Source organism: Schistocerca americana, chromosome 1, assembly GCF_021461395.2.
Source record: "Schistocerca americana isolate TAMUIC-IGC-003095 chromosome 1, iqSchAmer2.1, whole genome shotgun sequence".
Classification (NCBI taxonomy): Eukaryota; Metazoa; Arthropoda; class Insecta; order Orthoptera; family Acrididae; genus Schistocerca; species Schistocerca americana.
Genome location: NC_060119.1, coordinates 116,876,371 through 116,883,874, shown reverse-complemented (window position 1 = coordinate 116,883,874; position 7,504 = coordinate 116,876,371). Strand labels below are relative to the sequence as shown.

The 7,504-nt window shown below is 44.4% G+C and overlaps 1 non-coding gene across 1 annotated transcript; it reads right to left on the bottom strand.

Moving 5' to 3' along the window:
- Window positions 1-6,747: 6,747 nt before the first annotated feature.
- Window positions 6,748-6,822, bottom strand: Trnat-ugu. Its single transcript has one exon. It is a non-coding gene; the product is annotated as a tRNA-Thr (tRNA).
- Between the last annotated feature and the right edge of the window lie 682 nt (window positions 6,823-7,504).

Here is a 7,504-nt window from a genome sequence, read left to right as displayed (position 1 = left end):
TGACCTATGCCATATCACATCTATAATCTAGGTTTAAATTAAGTTTCACAAAAGAGAAAACTATCAAAATGGTCTACAGTGACCCTCAATTATCTTTAATTACTTATCTATCTTGTCGTAAATTACAGTGGCTGATGTGGCTTCTCAATAACTATATAACAGAAGAATCATCGCGTTTCAGATTTTTACTTCAAGTGGCAAATGTGAAAACCATGAGCTTTAATTGACGATCGACACTAGTATTACGCAAAAAGGGGATGTAACAGATGAGACTTATGCAGTTCTGAGTGAAGCTTTATGCGCTGTTATGCGGCATCGCGTGCGTTCATTACCTTGTCGGTGTTCGTCAGGGGGCGGCAGAGAGCACAGCTCCGCTCACCTCTCCGTCTCGGAAGCAACTCTCTCCTAACTTCTCCTTACTACAATTTACCGAAGTTGGTTTTAAAAAAAAACTATCTGGCTGTGTTTTCTTCTGGCCAATCAGGGTCTCAATGTTAACCTTAAGCTCCGCTGACAAAAATTCTGTCTATCCAATGAGATAGATTCGTGGTGGGGTAATGTTTTTAAAGTTTGCAATGTAACAGAGTCGCGAAAAAGTCTCACGCTAAAACTTGCAGCTGATGTGGTCCTTTAGTGTTATCGTAACATCTATACTGTTCTTCTGGAGGGCTCTAGCTTTTAACATGGGCTGGGGGGTGGTCTTGACGTAACAGAGACGCGAAAAAGTCTCACGCTAAAACTTGCGGGTGGTGTGGTCCTAGCGGTTAGCTGGCGACGTGGGTGTCCGTCCGTCCCTTATCGTAAGGCCTTCCAGCTTAACACGGTTCTGGTCTCGGCTTCTGTTCTCGTTTCTCCCCTCGGAACTGCGTCTGTCCCACGGTGGGAAGGTATGACATGCACTTAGGCATTCTTGTGTTAGTCTGTGGTATTCCATTTGCTCACTCGTTACTCGTATTACTTTGGTTAATTTAATGTCACGATTTATTCGGAGCTATGTGATATACTACTGGATTTGCTTATCATGTCAGGGTTTTCATGGAAGGTGTTGGATTTGCCTGACACCTTACACGGCACATTAGGAAGAATACACGATAAAATTTATAGGTGATTTGGGAGAATAGAAGGAGCAAAATTTAGTAGACAGGTGTGCCACACTCTGTAAGCAACAGCGGCTCGACCCGGCTCAGCATTGATTCGAAATGAGCTTGGATGACAGACACCGGTGCGTCATCCCATGCTGCTTCAACTCTACGTCAAAGTTTATCAACTGTAGTGGATTGCGAGAGGTGGCGTGCCTGTCGTTCAGCAACCCACGACCAGGCATTTTCAATGGATGCGAAATGTGGGAAAGGTGCTGTTCGGGACAACAGTCAGAACCCTTCTAGATCGAGGTAGTTCAGGACAACGCATACAACATGCGATCTTGCGTTATCTTGCTAAGAAATGAGGTCACCGAGTCCTCGAAGACGGGGCACAGTCAGCAGCCTTAACGTGTCTCGAATGTAACGCCTGTTCACCATGTGGTGTCACCGCCAGACACCACACTTGCTAGGTGGTAGCCTTTTAAATCGGCCGCGGTCCATTAGTACATGTCGGACCCGCGTGTCGCCACTGTCAGTGATAGCAGACCGAGCGCCACCACACGGCAGGTCTCGAGAGACTTACTAGCACTCGCCCCAGTTGTACGGACGACTTCGCTAGCGATGCAACACTGACGAAGCCTCGTTTATTTGCAGAGAAGATAGTTAGAATAGCCTTCAGCTAAGTCAATGGCTACGACCTAGCAAGGCGCCATAGCAATTGATAGTTATCGTATGAAGCATGTCTCATCAAGAACGATGTATACAAATGATGGATTAAAGTTAAGTATTCCAGCAGCTACGTACTTTTCTTTATAGCATTCATTCCGTATCCTGTTTCAGACCTCACGCCAGCCTGCTTGAGTTAACGCGTGCATTTCGGCCTTCTCTAGCAATATAACACACCACATTACCGGCTAGGCGAATCACGAGCTGATCGTGTATTGTACTAAATCACATCCCTGGTGCGGGGCCTGACAAAGATGACTATAATCTGGCAACATTCGCTTTCTTCGTTGCCTTCACATATGGATACAACCATCGTGATGCAGTATGCAGAAAAAGGGCTCGAAAGACTCCTGCGTGTAGTGTTGTCGTTGGTCGGGTCACTACCGACGCACCCCTTTCTGCTGCAACGACAGGAGAAATCACAACAATGGTCGTCGTGCTGAAAGTCCATGGCGCTGAAGGATACTTCTCTCGGTACAAACAAGTCGATTTCCTGACTCAACGTACGTGATGTGGCCATAAAATCATTCATTTCAGAAGCCAATACGTCTTCTCTGGTGCTAGTTGCATGAGAGGGCAAAGAGATTCTGCATGGCGTTGAGTATGGCCCTGTTGAACCCATCGAATGACTTCGGATACCGACCAACTCAGGTAGCAATATCGTCGAAAATGGTCTCAGTTCAAAAAAGGAAGAAATGTGGATAGGCAAACGTCAGTAGGAAAAAAAAAATCGATGCGCGAAGCATACAACAACTTCCACCGTCATACGTTAGCGAAAGATCTTGCCGAAAACCCGAGAAAATTCCGACCCTTAATAAAGTCGCTAAGCGGGTCGAAGGTTCTGTCGAGCCACTTTTCGACCAGTCTGGGGTGGCTATAGAAGACAGCAAAAGAAAATATAAAGTCTTAAATGAAGTGGTTCAAATTCATTCACACAGGGGGATTGTACAACGATACCATCGTTTGACGGTCGTACATGTCCGCCCCCGGTAGCTGAGTGGTCAGCGCGACAGAACGTCAATCCAAAGGGCCCGGGTTCGATTCCCGGCTGGGTCGGAGATTTTCTCCGGTCAGGAACTGGGAGTTGTGTTGTCCTAATCATCATTATTTCATCCCCATCGACACGCAAATCGCCAAAGTGGCGTCAATTCGAAAGACGTGCTCCTGGCGAACGATCTACCCGACGGCACGTCTTGGTCACACGGCATTTACATTAACAGTCGTACATGCTCTCAAAGGGAGATCGTAGAACTTGACATCATTGGCTCTGGGAAACAACTGACACAGTTGAAAACAAATAAGTCGCCAGGCCCGGATTGAAACCCATTTCAGTTATACCCAGAGCACTCTACGTCATTGGCTCCTTACTTTCGTGGAGAACACGGAAAATGCCATAATCGATTTCTCAGAAACTTCACTTAGCGAAAGAACAGTGAAAATGAATGAACGCGTGTCTCGGCTTATCTGCAGATACTCCACAGTTCATGAGAAAACGGGAGTCAAAGTTTTCAAGTTAGTTTATATGCCTTCTTCATCGCGGCAACCTTTCCCGAAATGGCACAATGGATAGCGCCGCTGCCTCCCAAATTTGCGCCCCGTGTATGAATCCGATCATAGTTTTATTTATTTAATTTGTTTCGTTTGTCTACCATGTTCGTAGAAGGTTACTACACAAATGTGTTAGGGGATACAACAGTGTTACATTAAATGTAAAATTAGAACTAGGTTTCACAACAAGTGTCATATATTTGTATATAGCATTTTAAGGGGTCACAATTTTTTTAAATGCTCATATTATTATATCTCATTCTTATATCAATTCGTATGTTTATTCTTCAGGAAAATCTGGTGGATTTCCTTAAATGATACCAGGCGTAGAGATAATCGAAACATAGCAATTCCGAACACCACGAGTGTTGCACGAAGCTAGGTTTGCCACAGTGAGATTTCTTCGTATGAACCTCACTCGGGAAAGAAACATCGTTAAGACTGCTGATGACTTGAAGCCTGTACGATAATTTCGCGGGAAATCTCGTATAGCTTTTGCCAAAAACTGACGTTTGCAACTGATTATGAATAAAGATACACTACAGGAATTCTACCGAAAACCATTTCAAATAAATTGCTCATTTATTTATTCAGATTTTAATTCATTCACCAGACATACAGTAAGTAGAGGAATAAGGACAACGTTATTTCATTACATACTGAAAACACTCGTGTAGTAATCTTCTACGGACGTGGGTACATAAATGAAGAAATAATAATAATAATAATAATAATAATAATAATATGGTTTCCAGCACAGGGAGCAAAACTTTGCCACAGCTTCGGTTCAACTAGTTACTCGTGAAAAGATACATGAAGTACCTCGCTAACTTTGGCTATCGTTTCCTCAGAAACCGTCGAACATCGACAAGTAAGCCGAGAAACGTGTTCACTTGTTCTGACTCCTCTTCAACTGAGCGAAGCTTCTAGGAAATCCGGTTATGGCATTTGCCGTGTTCCCCTCGTTAGTTTGCATTTATCGCTGGTCTCTCGCGGAGCACGAAGGCCCAAGCGACTGGAAAAAAGCACAAGAGGTTACCGAATATAAGAAGGGTGAAAGAACGGACGCGAAAAATTGCAAATATACTTAACGTCAAATTGCGAAAGAGTTATTGGGCGTATTATCAATTCAAGTATAAGAAATTTCCTTAAGACAAAAAAGCTTCTATACGAAAATCGTTAAGGATTTTGTAGGCATCGCCCAAGCGAAATTCAGCTTGCCTGCTTTCGCACGATACACTTCGAACAGTGAATAAAGTGCAACATGCTGATACCCTACACCTAGATTTCGGGTAATCGTTTGAAACTGTGTGTCTCTGCAGACTGTTGACGAAGGCTCGAGATACGAAATTGGTTCACAGATATGAGAGTGGCAAGATGATCTGATGTGTTTTCCTGGACGGCGTGTGTTCATCAGAGACAAGGGTATCGTCAGAAGTGCCCAAGGGAAGTGTGAGAGGACCGCTCTTGTTTTCTATATACGTAAACGATGTGACGGACGAGATAAGCAACAACGTGGAACTGTTTGCTGATGACGCTGTAGAGTTTTGGAAAGTGAAATCGTTGAGTAGCTGTAGGAGGAAACAGAATGACTTAGACAGAACATATATTTGGTGAATAGTAGCTTGATCTACATAAATGTATAAAAATATAAGCTAATGCAAATGAGTAGGAAAAGCAGTCATGTAATGACATGAAATACAAAATTTGTGGCACAGTCATGTCATTTAATAAATGGGTGCAACGCTGAAAAACGCTATGGTGTAGAACGAGCACGCAAAGTCGATTACAGGGAATGCGAATGATCGTCTTCTTTTTATTGCAGGGAAGTGCAGCTCATAGGTAAAGGAGGGCCATTATTGAGTACTACTACATTGTTTGGATTTCCCACCAGGTTCGTTTAAAGGAAGACATCGAAGCAGTTCAGAGGCGTGCTGCTAGATTTGATACCGATAGGTTCGACCAACAGACAAGTATTATGGGAAGGCTCCGGGAACTCAGATTGAAATCGCTGGTGGGAAGATGACGTTCTTTCCGCAAAATACAATTTGGAAAGTTTAGCGAACCGGCATTTGCGACTATCTGCAGAACGATTATACTGCCTCCATCGTAAACTGCGCACAAGGTTCAAAATGGTTCAAATGGCTCTGAACACTATGCGACTTAGCTTCTGAGGTTATCAGTCGCCTAGTACTTAGATCTAATTAAACCTATCTAACCTAAGGGCATCACACACATCCATGCCCGAGGCAGGATTCGAACCTGCGACCGTAGCGGTCGCCCGGTTCCAGACCGTAGCGCCTAGAACCGTGCGCACAAGGACCACGAAGACAAGAGAGATTCGGACTCCTGTGGAGGCATGTAGACAATCGGTTCTCCCTCGATCATTTTTCACGTGGAACAGGAAATGGAAAGTCTAGCAACAGTATGGGGTACCTTTTGCCATGCACCCTATGGCGAAATAGATGAACATAGATGTGGATGTAGATGTAGAAGTAGCTGTAGAACGATAAGTCGCATCCATAGCCCAGGATCCTGCAGCTGACGATTTGACTCGTGCTGGTAGACGTCTTACATTCATATGCGAGGCCAAACACGAACTTTTCAGAAAAAAATATTAAAATGGAATCTGTGAATGAGGAAGTTGCTGCGTAATATTTCTTTATACACAGAATTGAGATGGTATTACTCCTAGCCACTTCATGCTCAAGTGATGATGTGCTGATAGTTTCCACATCCAAGCATGTGAGTGTGTGTATGGGGGGGGGGGGGGGGGGGGGAATCTGTTCTTTCAGACATTCTGAAAGAAATTAGACGATTTTGATCCTGCAGCCACTGTAAATCAAGACAGAAAAAAAATAAAGACATCAGCTGTCAGTGGACATTGATTTATGCGTCACATGTACATGTCCCAAGAGAACAGACATCACATATATATAATTATGGTAGTGATTCCTTCAGTGCAGATGTACACCACGCCCGAACTCTTACGGAAATCGGCAAGATGCCGCGAGAAATGTGCCTAATGAGCAGGGACAGTATAAAAGTAGTGTGTGGTAGAAGTTGAAAATTTGGGTCTGAAGGGAAGTGTACTAGCATAGTCCGTGTACTTGTGGTGACTACAGTGTCGCGAAGGCGTAGTGGTCAGCCAGTTAGGCAGAAGACCTGGGTTCGAATCCTGGGCCGCGCTGGGTAGCTGCGTGGTCCAGGGCGCCTTGCCAAGGTTCACGCGGCTCTCCCCGTCGAAGGTTCGAGTCCTCCCTTAGGCATGAGCGCGCACGCGCGCGCGTGTGTGTGTGTGTGTTAACCTTAGCGTAAGTTTAGAATTATATATTAATACCTTCAGCTGCTGACTGACGTTGATATATATCAACGATGACGTGAAAATGTGTGCCCCGACCGGGACTCGAACCCGAGTTCTCCTGCTTACATGGCAGACGCTCTATCCATCTGAGCCACCGAGGGCACAGGGACTATCTCGCGCACGCCTCCCGCGAGACCCACATTCTCGTCTTATATGTCCACACACTACGTTCGTAGTGTCCCTACCCAACACACACATTACTCGTGGAAGACATTCTTACCAAGTTCCGTAAGAGTCTGGGTAATATGTGTGCATCCGCACAGAAGAAGAAGGTCATGGCCGGTACTCAGAACTATATATTTGTATGGATATGGTGTCTGTTCTTTCGGATATGTCCGAAAGAACAGACCCCATATCCACACAAATATATTAGCGTAGGTTAGTTTAAGTTAGATAAGCAACGTGTAAGCCTAGGGACCAATGGCCTCAGCAGTTTGGTCCCATAGGAACTTACCAAAAGTTTCCTAATTTTCGAATGCCGGTCGGGCATAAATTTTCAGCTTGCCCCGTTGACGTAAATCAATACCAACTCTTGATTAATGTCTTTAATTCCACTGCGTCTTAAATGTATTATTACCACTTAATTTTTTTCCTTTATAACGTAGACAAAAAAGTACAGATTTATAGTGCCACTGAAAAGACCCGAATTACGTTTTATTTGCCTGCCAACAAAGGTTTCGCAATTAACTGATTGGGTGTCACGCCGAAATACCGCACGCTGTGCAAGCATATATTCCTTATCTTAGTTTCTGTAGAGATGTGGCGCGCCATGTTACATGTGTTT